The following is a 17116-nucleotide window of genomic DNA, read 5'->3' as shown; positions in this document are numbered from 1 at the left end:
CTTCTCCTCCCTCTCATCCTGACAGATGACCCATTCTGCCATCACTTATTCCCCCTATATCTCATTGTCTAGAAGCAATACACAAAGAACATGCGTTAAATCACAGTTCTTTAGAGATCAAACCTGACATTCCTAACCACTTACCAACAGAATGTTATCACTTATTAACTGTAATAAGGCAAACAAATGCTATCTTATGGGAGAGGTTGCCCTTGCAATAGAGAAAAACAATTTTTTTTTTTTCACTACCAGGACATCTAAAGCTTAAAAACACATGTTCAATTTTTCAAATACACTGCATCCTGCTCTCTGAGATGTTAGGCCCTGCCCTACAGATGGCTTTCGTGTATTAAAAAAGGAAGGTGTAGTCCTGGCAAAATGTTTATTTTTCCAGGTCGAAATAGCAGTTAAAACTGCACACATACGCTGCAATGGCAGGCCTGAGACAGGTTGAAAAAGCTACTTCAGTGGGTGGCACAAAGAGTGCTGCAGGCCCCTAGTAGCATTTAATTTACAGACCTTTAGTTCATATAGTGCCAACTTACTAGGGACTTACAAATAAATTAAGTGTGCCAATTGGGGATAGTCAAATTCCACCATGTTCAAAAGAGGGAGCACAGGCACTTTAGCATTGGTTAGCAGTTGTAAAGTGTGCAGAGTCTTAAGGCCAACAAAAGTGGATTCAGAAAAAGCAGATGAAGGAAGGCAAAAAGCTTAGGTGAAGACCATCCTAAGGCTGACAGATCTAACAACTGTGATTTGGTATTTGGAACGGACCCCTAAACATGTCACTTCCAAATATCGAATCGGAATTGGGTTGCAAACCCAAATTGTGATTCTGCAACTTGTTACTGAATCGTAATCTGTCTTTTGTACACTGAAAAAAACTTTTTTAGTTACAAATTCTGCAAAACTGGCCATTTATGACCTCCAAAAAGCTTTGTACATCTGAGCCCTAGATACACAGTAAAAATTGTAGATATATCAGTCTATATGAATAATAATTACACCAACAACCATTTATACAGCACTGTTTATTACTACTCAGGAATCCTGTCTGACAACCTTAAAATACCGAAATACTGAGAAAAATGGAAGGTTCTAAACTTCTGCCTTGCAGTAAGCATGTAGCTCTTTTATGATAGTTCAAAATTCACTAAGCTCAAGCAGCTATATAACAAAGGATTGTAAGTTGTTACCTGGAGGCTGCCCAAGGATGTCTGCAACAAAAGCAGTAACCCACTAAGCTATCTGCAACCTGTGACCTGCATGTTATTTGCAGTGAATTGCTGCAGGCACTTTAAACTTCTATGCTATTTCCTGATGAATAAGTGAATAAACTTCTGACTAGACTGCAGGCGGGTCTTCCCGGCATGTGCATTAACCACAACAGATATCTTACTGCAGCTATACCCTGAAGCTTCTTTTGTACACTAAGATCTCCAAAACAGGGGGCCTTTACCCCATAAGATATTTCAATGCAGTGTTTGTGATCAACTAAATAAGCCAGAAGGGATCTACTATCTAATTTGTCTTTGTTGCCAATTTCTCTGGAGGAAGCTTTTTTAAAAAAAAATAAGGCCCATATTTATACGTTTGTGCCGCTTTTTGGCGGCACAATTGTATTTTGCAAGTTTGCGCCGTTTTGCGTAAAAAATGACCCAAATGCGGTGCTAAAAAAGTATAAATAAGGGCCTAAATGTTTAAGTTGGCAGTCAGACTCTGCTCCTCATGCCCCTACCTCGTGTGGCTCAGCCCCTTTCTGCTGCCATCATGTTACCCTCAGTTTATATGACCCTGTGGTATCTCTTCCATTTCCATCACTAGCAATATCCATGGTATTTTAATGTTCCACACACTACCCCTCACACCGTAAATTATGAACACCAAAAAGGAAATTCTGGAAGCCGCTCCAGTCAGTGCCCACACCCCAGTGCCAAGCCAGGATAGGGTCCTGACCCTCGCACGGACAAATAAGTGCTCATGCAGACAGAGCTAAAAGCAACAAAGGAACAAATAGGTTGTGTAGCATGGTGGGACTCTTTCCGTCTGGCTTATACCAAACACTTTCAAAGGCATCGGTCACTCGGTTTTCAGCTGCATTCAATATACGATAACTACATCATATGGATGCACTTTAAATATACTTTTATACATTTAACGGATGTTTCCAAATAACGTAGTTAACATCCAAGCAATACATAAGATCAGTAAGTAGGATAATATGCGCTAAAATGCTCGTACGGTTCTCTATATAAACGTTGCCCTACCACATATAGAAAACAGTAGTAGGAGACGCCCGAGTGCCCTCAGGTTAACCCACAGTCTCCCCAGAAAAGCGCTGTACTTACAGTGCTTGATGAGCGCATTCTAGCGTTGTATCATCCTAATGCTGAGAAGTTTGAACACATTGCTGCCGTCCAGGGCAATCGACGTCGTGTGGCTTCAGTTAAGCTCAGAGCGGCAGAAGTGCCTCGCATCACATTTCTCGGCATCCTGAGACAAGTCCGAGAATGGGCCATACCAATGTTAAAGAGAGGGGTATTCTGTGAAAAAATTTCAGGGACCAGAATTGCTGCGGCACAATATAAAACTTGCTTGAAATAACATTGACAGTGACATTTCGGACCCAAGTCATGACCTATAAAAGAACCACTAAAAACGAGGATCTAAACGCTTAATGACTTTGAATGCTTTAGTCCCTCCCTTCGCGCTGGACCATATACTAAAGTCTACTAGTCAGACTAATACGGCTCTGGTACCTCGAATACTGCCGTCTCACCTTCATACTCTCTGATCCAGCCGGCGGAGGCTTAAATGATTAAGAGCATTGCCCTTTGTACACGGAAAGGCAGATCATACCATGCACAGAGCATCAGGTCGCATAGGCGCGTAATTTTCTGGGGTTGGGTGGGTTGGTCCTATTGAGAGGATTCAATAGAGCACCTCGTGGTATGATCCGTAAGAGGGAAGTACCCATGATGCAGCAACAAAACGAAAATGTTCTTCACGTCATTTCTGCAGGAAGTCACGGATACCACTTGCATTCACTGAATCTCTGTGAAACAGAAAGTTTTTCTTCCCTTTGATAGTAAATGACCTAAAGGCCCCCCGTCTCTTTAATAATGCAAGTGTGAAAAGCGTTAGTAGATTCTCTTTGGAAAATATTCTTAAAATGTAAGTGCCTTGAAGCGATGAACATATACATTTTACTGCACAAATGTGTTTGCAAAATGCACAGATATGTCATACCTATTCAGCGCTACTGCTTTGGTCTCACTGCACAGCAGCACAACAGAAGCCCCTCTGACCACACAGAAGGAAAATGTTGCATCATGCATTCAGAGGCATCCGGACACATGCAGATCATGCCGCGTGAGCCCGCCCCATACAGCACTTCGGCCAGCGACGCGTGCCACTTGAGGATGATAATATACATTTCGTGATAATCTACGCTTTCCTCCAGACATTTCTAAGAGAACGTCTGGGGACAAGGGCTGTGGCTGGCATTCGGTGCCTGCTGTTTATGAAGGGCTGCGCATCTCCCCGGCGCGTCAAATGGCCGCACCCCTGCCTGTGATGCTGAGTTTGAGTGAGAGCGCCAGTGGTGCTGTAACAATTTTCAGAGGGGGTGCTGCCAAAACTGTTCCTTCACCGAAGTAATAGGGAGTGTAATAAATCCAAGCGTCACACAAAGCACAAGAATAGCAAATGAGCCATGTTTATTCAGCAGGAGAGTGGTACACATATAATATGTAGCTTCTAGTGCGTTTTAGAGCACACGGTCACAAATATATTACTAAAGCATGGTGTTGTATAACACTCATTTATAGACAGCCCATTTCCATTGAAATTACCCTAAAGTTGCAGACATGCAGTTTTACTGCTAAAACGATATAGTGCCTGGACAATAATATGTGGAAATCTAGTTTCGTTATTTAAGTTTTTTGTTTAATAAACAAAAGTCATACAGTTGATACACAGTAATGAGCCCAAAATACTACATGCCATCTTGACAATGTTATATACATATATAAAATGTAATGTACCAAAATAAAAGGAGGCTAGGAAGAAGAAAATAAAATATACAAAACCAAATTATAAAACCACCGTCAAGTGGGCTAGTTATTCAAATCCTTCCGCTCAATTATCAAAGCCCAAGTATGTCTATGTCGTTTTCTTTCCAGAGTGCATTTAATAATAGCTATTTCCAGCCCACTTATTTCAGAAAATTGGTTCTACCAAAAACTAAAGGAAATCCAGTTCATCAAATATTTATCAATTGCACATCATTAAGAAAAGTTTTGATTTGTTTTGAACCTATTAAAATATGTGCTCTCCTAATGGCTTATATATTTTGAATTATTTGTACAGTCCATTTGCAGATATTTAAATGTTGTATGTTAAAATAAAAATTAAATTGTTCAGCTTTCTCTTTCACACTCCCTGTAACCCAGCAAGATTTCACTTGACAAAATTCTCTTACTTTGCAGTTAGAGAAAGAAAAGAACATACCAATGCCAATGTTAAAATAATAAGCAGCGATGTGTAAGAAGACATAGCATGCCATTTGGCCTCTGAGTTTGAAGCATAGATGTGACAAGATATAAACAAAATGTAAACACCTTGTTTATTGTACATTCACTTCCTGAACTCCAGCATGGTAATTTGGGAGTGCTGCCACACCCCCTGCAATTCAATTTACAGGGAGTGTGAAGAGCACCTGAATGCCCTGCCTCCTCCTGTCATTGGCTCAGCTTCAACAGGCACTCACTTCTCACGGAGGAAGAGGACCAACAGGCTCACAATTGATGTCTAGTAAAGTGAGCTCTAGATTTATGGGCTGCAGGTTGTCGTTTGGTGTTCCTGTATGCTTTAAAGGATGTCATAGGATTCTCACCGAAGAAATCCCAGTTTGATGGGCACTTCTCTCTAATGTTTTGCTTGGTTTTGCTTGCTTCCTCATAGAAGTGAGTAGGACATGAAAGGCTTGAGCCAGGTGCTTAGCTATAATTTAGCTTGAGATCTTCTTTGAGCCTCAAACCCAAATAGGCTGAGTTTTCATGTTGCAGTGGCCAGCCACTCACAGTTTAACCTCATGAGCCAAGAATTAAAAACAAAGCATTACTCTTTAATGAAAAGCAGGCGAGGGAAAGCAATTCCCTTATAGTGGCTGAAATTCATAACGATCTGGGATCAAATCTGGCTTCTCCACTTGGTCAAATGGTGTGATCCTAGGCAGGTATTTAATTTTACCATGCCTCATTGTTCTTCATTATCACATATGACAGCAGCTTAAACTATGTGAGTTCATGTTGTGACTTGTACAAAAACCTCACATTTACCTCACTTACCTTAATAGGCTATAATGTTGCTCCATTTATAATAAGAATCTAGGTTACACATAGTAAGCATATGACAGTTAACTTGCTTATTATTTGACTTAATTTCCCTCTGAGAGATCTAGAACAATGGTATGCTATGGAATGTAGACACATGTACAGACAAGCTTTATGGAATAAATTAATACAAGAAACCTACATTTAAATGAGTCAAGTTTCTGGCAGAAAATAATTATTTCATTGTGGCACAGGTACGCTAGTTTGAATTTATCTTTACAATATACAGCTTCTTTGTTTTCAATATTGGTGCCCAGGTTATGTCGGATGAATTGGATAAACCTCTATTTTACAATACAGTATTATTTCACTAATTGCATTGTGTTAGAAATGGGGTCTCTAGTTGGCAGAGGTGTACACCCTTGTCCAAGTAGGGGCCACAATCCTAGTCAGGGTAAATCACAGTACAATCCAAATTATGCTGTACCCACCCTCCGGTAACTTGGCAATGAGCAGTCAGGCTTACCTTAAAAGGCAATATGTAAAGTATTTGTACAAGAACGTATACAATAAAACAGAGAAAACACCACAAAAATACACCGCACAGGTTTAGAAAAATAGAGAATATTTATCTGAATACAATACTGTTGAAATGATTAAAATCCAATGCACATAAGCAAAGTTATGAATTTTTAAAGATTAAATCCAACTAAAGTGCTTAGAAACACAATAGCTCCACCTGGGGGTATCACGGCATAGTTGGCAGACTTGTTCCTAATAATCAGATGCCACAGGTGCCAGACATGGAGTCTCATGGACCCCCAGGTACTGTACCTTTTGAAAATGAAGAAACAAAGACATCGCACAGAGTTGGGGAGCTGAGGCATCTCTGGGGCTGGTTCGGAGTCAGCCTCTTACAGCATCTGGAGAGATGAGGCATTGATTCCACACTGTGAGGCAAGGTGAGGCCAGGCATCGGTTCCATCCAGTTGCAGAGGGAGCTGGTGCTGCATCGATGGAAATGCGTCTGTTCCTTGTGACCCAGTAGGGTCGATGTGTCCAGCTGGTCAAGACGAGATGTGTAAACTTCACAGTGTCGCAATGACATTGTGTGACATTAGCGGTATCGTGCAAATGTCGGACTTTCGTTGCAGGCCATGGTCATTGCGTTCAGTGGTGTCAATGGAGTGGGAGCAGGCTGCGGTGTTGGTGCTGGCATCGCTGAAGTCGCCCTTGCGTAGCCGAAATTGGAAAAGTAGCAAAAAGCCAGCAGATGAAGTATTTGCTGTCCCTGAGACTTCAGAACAGAAGGCAAGTTCAATCCAAGCCCGTAGAGAGCACTTTTGGGGAAGGCAAAGACCTTCCAGCATATTTAGAGGCCAGCAGGCAGCAGGGCAACAAGCAAGGCAGCAGTCCTTCTCAGCAAAGCAGTCCAGATGAGTCATTTGAGCAGCCTGGCAGACCAGACAGAGCTCAGGTGTAGATCCAGAATTGTCTGATTTGGTGGAGTCAGTTTACAAACCCAAAATGCCTTTGAACTGGGTGAAACTTTAAAGAGTGGTTTTGAAGTGCACAAATGCCCCTTTCAGCCCAATCCTGTCTGCCAGGATCAGTTGGGGGGGTTATCAGTCCTTTGTGTGAGGGCAGGCCACTGGCCTTTGAAATGTAATAGAGAGCCCCGCCACCTTTCCTGCCCAGGTAAACCCATTGAGTATGCAGATAAATGCAGGTGTGACTGAGTGTCCTGTGTTCATGGCTGTCTGGGTGGAATGCACAAGGGGGGCTGTCAACCAGTGCAGACCAGATGTGGATTGGAGACAGTCTGTAAGATACAGATGACAGTAAGTACAGAGCAATGCTTTCTTTCTAAAAGTGGAATTTCTAAAATAGTAATTTTAAATCTAACTTCATCAATAAGCAGGATTTCCTATTATCAATCCAGTCATCCCAGGTGAATGAAAACTGCTAGTTTGAGAGAGTACGTCATTGTGGAAGCGTGTCGAGCAACAGAGGAGCAGAGCCCGCTGGAAAGCTGCTGGGAAGTGAGGAGCATGGAACGTACAGGAGGGAGGAGGAGCATTGGTTGAATTTTGGCCAAGCTGCTCTGGTCGTGCTGCTTTTGACACTGGGTTGCCTGCCCGCCATGACAACCTGCTTTTACCTGTGCTCAGGACTCCTTCCTCAATTCTTTGCTACCTGTTAGGTATAGCTGTGCCAACATTTCCCTTTATTTAAAGTAGGATGCCCATGGAACAATGAAACAACCCCCTCCTTCTTCCATTTTACTGACTGACAGGAACCAACAGTGGGTTTCTGTTGAACTCTTTCTAACATGAATCTACATCAGCACCGTGACTGAATAAACTGGTCAGACTTTGGACCTCCAGCATCCAGAACTTGAAAACAGTTATCAAGGGAGGAAGGCACTCTTCTCCTTGACTGGGAGAAGAGCAAGAAATCTGAATAAGGAAATAAGTTTGTTGGCTCAAGTTTTCTGCCGCTGCCTAAACATTGGTATACACTTGTGTAAATAGAGGTACTTTGGTCCCTAAAAATTGTACCTTGTTTGTTAAGTACCTTGCCTTGAGTTGATCCTTTGCTGTTGGTAGCTGTCCTCTTCTTCAGGTTTATCCCAGCAGGCCACCTTTCTGCTGTCTCCTAGGGGATATAAAGAACTTGACAGTCCTGACCCTAGCCACAAGAAGACAGGTACAAAGACCAGTTGATTGAAGGAGGACTGTAAGGACTGAGACAATCCAGGATACACAAGATTCGTGAAGTTCAAGTTGACTTGAAGAAAGATCAAGATACATATCAAGATCAGTCAGTGAACCTGCACCATCCGTGTGGTAACCAGTATCATACAAGAGCCCAAATCAGCCCTTATCCTGATCCTAGAGTGAACTAGAGGTTTTACACATTCAGAACTCCTGTATAGAACCAGATTCTGTTGCCAGATGATGTAATTCCAAAATTGTGTACACTTTCTTCCATCGCAAGATCAGCGACCTCCACGACAGCTTCGGACACCAGACCCAACCATACACCACTGAACCCGCTTCCCCGGACATCACCCTCAACAACTGGACCCACATCAACACGGAAGAAACCAAATCCATCATGAACTCTATCCACTCCGGCGCCCCTTCGGACCCCTGCCCGCACTTCATCTTTAACAAAGCCGACGACATCATCGCCCCGCACCTCCAGACCGTCATCAACTCTTCTTTTTCTTCTGCTACCTTCCCCGAATGCTGGAAGCACGCTGAAGTCAACGCCCTACTAAAGAAACCTACGGCTGACCCAAGCGACCTGAAAAACTTCCGCCCCATCTCTCTTCTACCTTTCCCAGCCAAGGTAATAGAAAAGACCGTCAACAAACAGCTGACCACCTTCCTGGAAGACAACAACCTGCTCGACCCTTCACAAACCGGATTCCGAACCAACCACAGCACGGAAACCGCCCTCATCTCAGTCACAGACGACATCAGAACCCTGATGGACAACGGTGAAACAGTCGCCCTCATTCTCCTCGACCTCTCGGCTGCCTTTGACACCGTCTGTCACCGCACCCTAATCACCCGCCTACGCTCCACCGGGATCCAAGGCCAGGCCCTGGACTGGATCGCCTCCTTCCTCGCTAACCGCTCCCAAAGAGTTTACCTCCCTCCGTTTCGCTCAGAACCCACCAAGATCATCTGCGGCGTACCTCAAGGCTCATCGCTCAGCCCGACACTCTTCAATGTCTACATGAGCCCCCTCGCCGACATCGTACGCAAGCACGACATCATCATCACCTCCTGCGCCGACGACACCCAACTTGTACTCTCCCTCACCAAGGACCCCGCCAGCGCCAAGACCAACCTACAAGAGGGTATGAAGGACGTCGCAGATTGGATGAGGCTCAGCCGCCTAAAGCTGAACTCTGAAAAAACGGAAGTCCTCATCCTCGGCAACACCCCGTCCGCCTGGGACGACTCCTGGTGGCCCACGGCCCTCGGCACCGCACCGACCCCCGCAGACCACGCCCGCAACCTCGGCTTCATCTTGGACCCTCTTCTCACCATGACCAAGCAAGTCAACGCCGTGTCCTCCGCCTGCTTCCTCACTCTCCGCATGCTCCGCAAGATCTTCCGCTGGATCCCCGCCGACACCAGAAAAACCGTGACCCACGCCCTTGTCACGAGTCGCCTGGACTACCGCAACACCCTCTACGCCGGGACCACCGCCAAACTCCAAAACCGCCTGCAACGCATCCAAAACGCCTCGGCCCGCCTCATCCTCGACGTACCCCGCAACAGCCACATCTCCGCACACCTGAGACACCTGCATTGGCTCCCAGTCAGCAAAAGGATCACCTTCCGTCTTCTCACCCACGCACACAAAGCCCTCCACAACAAGGGACCGGAATACCTCAACAGACGCCTCAGCTTCTACGTCCCCACCCGCCCCCTCCGCTCCGCTGGCCTCGCACTTGCTGCCGTCCCTCGCACCCGCCGCTCCACGGCGGGTGGGAGATCTTTCTCCTTCCTGGCGGCCAAGACCTGGAACTCCCTCCCCACCAGCCTCAGGACCACCCAGGACCACTCCGCTTTCCGGAGACTCCTAAAGACTTGGCTGTTCGAGCAGCGATAACCCCCCCTTTCCCCCCTAGCGCCTTGAGACCCGCACGGGTGAGTAGCGCGCTTTATAAATGCTAATGATTTGATTTGATTTGACTGCTCATGGCTCATGGGACCCTGCCGCTTCGCTCACTGCTTGCCACCATCTCCCAACGTGGTTCATCTTGTCTGCTGTCCCACGATTGCACCAGAGTTACATTGAACATATTACTTTTTGCGACCGCTTGTGTGTTGCTACATCGAGCCTCTCCACCCGGGCGCCGCTCAGAAACGGTCATCAACAGGCCATCTTGCTACACTCCAGATGCCAGTTCAACCACGGAGCATGACGGGAGCTCGACTAGGTCTGATCTCCCAGCTTTCTCCAGTCCAGAAAAATAAGTTAGGGTGAGCTGATAAACTTAATTGACTTCAAAGGGGCATGCATTGTAACAAGCAAATGTTAGGTAACACTTAGAAAGCCCCAGTATTGTCCCCGGAGTCCAGGTTACATCAAACCTAGTGGAATAAAGCTACCACTAGAAACCACTTAGAGGGGCCACAAATTTGAGAACTGGTCATTAACTTGCCCACACCTGTGGGTGGTCCCTCAGCCTCTACACAAGGGAAGATGATGAGTTTCCACTTCTTGAACTTTGAAAGTGAGGGGCACTCTGGGATTGTTTACAGTAGGGCAAATAGAAACTGCTGAAAAATTGTGTAGGGCTGCCCCTGGGAACATTAACCTCATTGGTTATGGAGTGCCCAGGAATCACCACCACCCATTACCTGGTGGCAAGCATATATGTGGCATCCTCCATGAGTTGGGCAAGTAGTCGCCAAGCATGTAAGAGAGTCAGAGGGACATGGTAAGTCCTGTGTCCCCGTAGTAAATTTGTCAAAGTTTCAGAGTTCCAGTCAGTAGGGACACATTGTTCCCAACTCACGGAGGACACATTCTTCATAACTTCCAGCACCATCGTTTACTACCAGCAGAACGGTTTTCTAGTCTTATGTGATTGGATAACAGGTACCTAGAAGGATAGAGTGTGTTACACTACTTTCTAGAGGGACTTTTCAGATGCCCGTCCATTATCTAGCCTTGAAAAAGTCACTGTGTGATGAAACATGTGTTGGCTGTGTCTTACCGAATGAAATAAATCATCTTTTTTTAACATCAAAAAGACTACTGTAATATACATTTTGGACCTTCTACACCAGCTTTTACTGTCACATTGTATAACTATTGATATTCATGAATGCTGTGGTCTCAGTTGTAATTTATAACATTGTTAAACAGCAGAGAAAATAATGATGAATATCAGTACTGACAAATCATTACAGAATTCAGATTATTACATACAATGCTCCACCATGCCAGGCTTTATTTGCTCTTTCCCACCAAAAACCCCCCTATTCCCTCCCCCCTCGACAGCACACAGAGGCCCCTGTATGCTTTTACTGCCTGCTCAGAGCAAGTGGTAAATGTGTTTTAAGCTCCATATAATTAGAAATTCCACATGGTTTTACAAAAGGTAAGTCCGGTGCCACATGGTAAGTCCCCATTCCATGGGGTTCAACTCGTATTTGCATGGTACTGGTGTAGCGTTACCTCATGGCAACCTAAACTTCACACAGAAATTCACCACCTCGCCAGAACCATACATGTGATAATCAGGCCCAGTGTATGTTTTTTGAGAATTGTTGTGTGATGAAAGCTCATTGAATAAGGTCTCTTGATTCATATCAACTTTGTAGGACTTGTGGAGATGTTCTGACCATATTTGTTAAATGAAAGTGTTTTTTTGAGGAAAGCTGCATTTTAATGCATATTGTAGTATCTTGCTGTGGCAATTAGTTAAATGTAGAAGTGGTCAAAGTCCTTTTGGAGGGTTGCTGTTAACATTGCTTGTAAGACGTGAATAAGCCATTTGCTCTCCCTTCTCTTTATCAAGCATGCTTCACAGAATTTGTCTTGTGCTGCCCACAGTTGTTACCTTCTGCAGAGGTGTGGAATGCCTATAGCCCAAAATCCAGGGGAGAGGGTTTCATATTTATTTTGTTATTAGGATAAGTAGACCCAACTCCCTGCAGCACAAATTATTTGGCTGCTAGTTTAAAGGAAAAGGAAATGTCCTGCAGTTGAGTTAATATTTGTGCTCTGACATAAAGGCTGCTTGCACTTGTATTTAAAGTTCATTAATGCAAAGCTTTTATTATTAGGGTGAGCACTGTAAATAAATGCTGTAAACTCGGACTACAGCACTGGCAATGGTTCTAGTAAACAAATGTGTAGGCACACATTTGACAAGTTTAATAATATCAGGCTATGTATAATGTTCCCAGAATGCACTCTGATTAGATGCAAATGTTTTCAGAAGCTTGTAAGCAGACCTGATGATTCTTTTCTTTCAAAATAAAATGTTCAGAAACTCAATGCAACTAGGAAAAAAATGTTTTGCTAAATTACTGTCAAATTTTAGGTACCCTTTCTTAGAAGCATCATTTAGTAACATGTGTTGAATGATTGTAGTATTTCCAGAAAAATATTCATGATAGAAAATCAGTGCAACTAGTTTCAACAACAATAAGGGAAACATGAAAATAAACAAGCACTGGCAAAGCCAACCAATCCGAAATTGGTGCTCAGTGTTTTGCTTTTCTCAATGTGTGTCTTGATTTGACGTGGCTTTTGTAAAACTTTATTGTTACGTGACCTGCCAGGCTCTCACCATTGTAACAAACATTGGCAAAAAAACAAAAAATATTTTTACTTTCAAAACTCACACACTGTCACAGTACTTCCCGGTACTGACAAAAACTACTTTGTGTGTCAATATGTGTAGGAAAGTACCATCTTGCCTGGCATGTTACCCCCAATTTTGTTTGTATGTATGTTTGTTTTTGCCTGTGTCACTGGGATCCTGGTAGCCAGCTGCTTCAGCGTGGGCTCTCCGTGTTGCTGAGCACCCCCTCTGTCTCCTCCTCCAAGAGGCGACCTCCTGGTCCTTCGTGGGCCGTGGCAGCACCCAAAATTCTCAACCGCGACTCTTGCAGCTGGCAAGGCTTGTTTGCGGTCTTTCTGCGTGGAAACAGCTCTGCATCCTCCAGCATGCTGTGGGACATCTTCTGACCAAAGGAGAAGTTTCTGGCACCTTCTGTTGTTGCAGAATCTTCTGCTTGTTCCACCCAGAGGCAGCCCTTTTGCACCTTTATCTGGGGTTTAGTGGGCTCCTCTCCCCCCCTGGACACTTGCGTGACTCTTGGACTTGGTCCCCTTCCTTTACAGGTCCTCAGGTCCAGGAATCCGTCTTCAGTGCTTTGCCGTTAGTTGTTGCCTTTGCAGAATCCCCTATCTCGACTTTACTGTCTTTCTGGGGTAGTAAGGTAACTTTACTCCTCCTTTTCAGGGTCTTGGGGTGGGGTATCTTGGACACCCTTAGTGTTTTCTTACACTCCCAGCGACCTTCTACACACTACATGAGGCCTGGGGTCCATTTGTGGTTCGCATTCTACTTTTGGAGTATATGGTTTGTGTTGCCCCTAGGCCTATTGTCTCCTATTGCAGTCTATTGTGTTCTACAGTGTTTGCACTACTTTTCTAACTGTTTACTTCCCTGATTTTGGCTTGTTTGTATATTTTGTGTATTTTACTTACCTCCTAAGGGAGTATATCTTCTGAGATACTTTTGGCATATTCTCACTAAAATAAAGTACCTTTATTTTTAGTAACTCTGAGTATTGTGTTACTTATGATATAGGGCTAAGTGATATAAGTGGTATAGTACGAGCTTTGCATGTCTCCTAGTTCAGCCTAAACGGCTCTGCTATAGCTACCTCTAACAGCCTAAGGTGCTAGAACACCTCTAATCTACTAATAAGGGATAACTGGACCTGGCACAAGGTGTAAGTACCACAAGGTACCCACTATAAGCCAGGCCAGCCACCTACAATATGCTCCTCATGTAAGAGCAGAATGCTAAAACTCACAGTAAAGCCAGCCAATAAATAGATAGAGAGAGAAAAATTATTGTAATAAAAACCAAAGATCTTGGTTAATGCAAGACCTAATTATGGGCCCAATTCATAAAGTCACAAAAGTGCACCCATGCAGGAGAAGCGTGGAGCAAAGCAGCGTTGATCACAGGCACAGCGTGTAAGATAGGTTTTTGTTTGTTCCCAACACCCCCCCCGGCACGCTCAGCGCTGCCCCACCCCTTTTCCTTCTCACGAGCTGCAGCTGATCTTAACCTGAGGTCAACACACGGTAGCTATAGGACAGAGCAGACTCACCTTTCTTAAGGCAATGTGTAAAGTATTAATACAGTGCCAAAAGAGTGATAACGTTATAACACCAGATATTAAAAACTCCAAACTGAATTAGAAACATTGAGTAAAAGAAAATGACATCAAAATGACAAGAATCCAATAAGGTGAACAAGATATGTGATTTCTTCAAATTTTAGGCCACAACAGCTCCAAAAAGCATTAAGATTTTAAGATAGCCCATGGAAATGGTAGACCTGGACCTAGGTGCAATTTCAAGCCAGCTGTGAAGGAGTCTGGGTTTGTTGAAGCAGTTACCTCCCCTGTGACCACTCCAAACTAGTTCTGGAAGGAGTAGCTTACCTCCACTAGGTTTGGTGCCAGCCTGGCTATTGTGGGTATTGGGACAAAGTCTTTATCTTCTTTAGGTCTCCCCTTACACTAAAATATGAAAGGACAGGCTTCATATCTTTCCCTTTCAAGTTAATAAAGTTCCTGGGCCCACCTCACTTTCCTGGGCCCACCCACACCTATCATTCCTGAGCTGATTGAGATCAAATGCCTCACACCCATTCCATCCTCTGACCAGACCCAAGCCATTGTTCTGCTCAAGGAGCATTTTTCACTCCTCATTAAGGTGAAACACTTTCTGGGCAGCTTCTGGCAGGCTAAATGGTTATTTTGACAAAACTGACAGCAGGTTTTACAGGTCAACCCTGTGGAGACACAATGGTGGTCATTACAACCTCAGCGGTCTTTTAAGAAGACTGCTGAGGGACCGCCGTGCGGAAGACCGCCAGTAGTGGCGGTTTGCCGCTCGGCGTATTATGACCGTTGGCTGCCCACTGTCTTTTTTCCGACGGAGAGCCTCCAACAGCCATACTTGCGGGCGGCGGGGAAGTGGAGGTTGCTCCACCTCCACCGCCACGCCAACAGAACACCGCCGAGCTAATCACGTCCTGTGATTCTGCGTGGCGGTGTTCTTTTGGCGGTGTGGTGTTGGCGGAGCTGAATCCATGGCTCCCGTCCCCTCCCGGAGGATCGACGGAACAGGTAAGTCGATCCTCCATTAGGGGAGGGGGGCGGGGGGTGTTGTGTGTTGTGTGGGTGCATGGGGGTGTGCGTCTGTGTATGTAGGGGGGGTGTGTGAGTGCGTGTAAGCTTGCGGGGGTGTTGCGTGTTTTGGAAATGTGTGCGTGTCTGTCTGTATGTATGTCTGTATGGATGTGTGCGTGAATGTGTGAATGTGGGTGTACGTGTCTGAGTGTGTGTGGATGTTGGCATGTATGTCGGTGTTTGTGCGTGTATGTGTGTTCATGGTGCCTGCGTGCGTGTCGGGTGTGTATGTGTAAGGTAATGTCGGGGGTCAGATGGGGAGGGGGGCCCTGCCACCCTTGGGGGGTGGCAGGGGTGGTGGGGGGTGTAGGGGAGGGAGTCGGGGTGGTGGTGGGGGGTTGAGACCCCTATCCGTGCCAGGGAAGGAATTCCCTGGCACTGATAGTGCTTACCGCCATGGATTTCATGGCGGTTCCTACCGCTGGAAATCCACGGCGGTAAGCCGGGTCACAATACCCGCGGCGGTATTGTCACGGCCGCCAGGCTGGAGACCCAGGTCTCCAGCCCAGCGGGCGGAACGGGGAAGCGGCGGATGACCATGGCGGTAACCGCCATGGTCATAATCCTAAAAATAAGACCGCCAGCCTGTTGGCGGTCTTACCGCTGCTTTAACACCGTCCGCCAGGGTTGTAATGACCCCCAATGTGTGTTACTGTTCACATGTGACAATGAAGTTCCAGGCCCTGGGTGTATTTCCTACAGCATATAGTAAGGGCCAATAGGCAAGTTACATATGTTAGTCAGGAATAAAACTAGTTAACCATGTTTAAAGTGGCAGCACAGGCAATGTATTCTTGATTAACAGAGCTAAAGCACACAGAGTTTAAAAAACAGCATAAATAGAGCCCAGAAGATGGCAAAACATTTGGGGGTGACCATGCAGAAAAGTCAGACTTGCTACAGTAGCCAGCTATCATGGTGCAATGGCAGGGTAAGATGCTTCTCTGTGAACTGCTTTCTGGCAAATGACTGAACTGTGACTCGCTCACTGTCTCACAGCTAGGTAGTAATGATGGCAAGGACTTTACAATTAATGTAAGTTAAAAGTGTGATATAATTTACGTACTATCCCAGCACTGTTTGAACTTCATAGGCTTAAGCATGGTAGTTTTGGTGTTGCCAGCTGGCAAAGGGTCTGTGGAACTCCTGATGGAGCCATCATGGTGGCAGCAGGAATTTTCTCCTAGATGCTGGAGGTATAGATGGAAAAGTACTGGAGCCTTTTTTTGCTTTTCTACATTTCTTAGCCTGCAGTCTGATGGTGTCCTATCTGTGGGTGTGCTGAGAGCCACCAGAAATGGTGAGCTTGTCTGGAAGATAAGTAGTGATGGTGGTCATGATGGCTTTGTAAATGTTGCAGGTGGTTTTGAAGATAGTGTAGGCCAGCAAGGGGAGCCAATAGATTTCCCTCAGGATAGGGATGAAGTGATCATGTATTTTTTAGGCCCTGGCTGATTCATGCTGTCACATGTAGATGCATGATCTTTAGGGGTGCCAGTTGGACACTGAGAGGACATGGAGCAGAATTTTACCAACATCCAGATGCAAGAGTATAAGGGCTTAAACACAATTCTGAAAACGCCTTCAGGAGGAAACTGCTCCACCTTTACCAGATACTAGTTTCTGCTCATCCTGTTGATCTTGGTCTAAGGATATGTGTTTGCTTATTCTGTTTTGCCAGCACCATATATCTATTTTCTTTTACTGTTATTCAAGGCACTCAGGTGTGCAGAAAAAACAATATTTAAGGCATTTCTTGTCCAGTCAGGTACGAGGAGACTGCTTTCAAACATT

The 17116-nt window shown here is 45.1% G+C and overlaps 1 protein-coding gene across 5 annotated transcripts in view; it reads right to left on the bottom strand.

Annotated features, from left to right (window-relative positions):
• The window catches only part of SLC6A15 (solute carrier family 6 member 15), a 397869-nt gene that overhangs the window by 342370 nt on the left and 38383 nt on the right, over window positions 1–17116 (bottom strand). For 2 of the 5 annotated variants that reach the window (XM_069228751.1, XM_069228750.1), the window contains exon 2: window positions 2352–2546. The exons of the other annotated variants lie outside the window; for them this stretch is intronic. The gene's annotated coding sequence lies outside the window, so the exon portion shown is untranslated. The remainder of the gene's footprint in view (window positions 1–2351; window positions 2547–17116) is intronic. 5 annotated transcript variants of the gene reach the window in all.

Source organism: Pleurodeles waltl, chromosome 4_1, assembly GCF_031143425.1.
Source record: "Pleurodeles waltl isolate 20211129_DDA chromosome 4_1, aPleWal1.hap1.20221129, whole genome shotgun sequence".
In the NCBI taxonomy this organism is placed as follows: domain Eukaryota; kingdom Metazoa; phylum Chordata; class Amphibia; order Caudata; family Salamandridae; genus Pleurodeles; species Pleurodeles waltl.
Note: the sequence above shows the minus strand (reverse complement) of the source record. Positions and strands in the feature narration are given on the sequence as shown.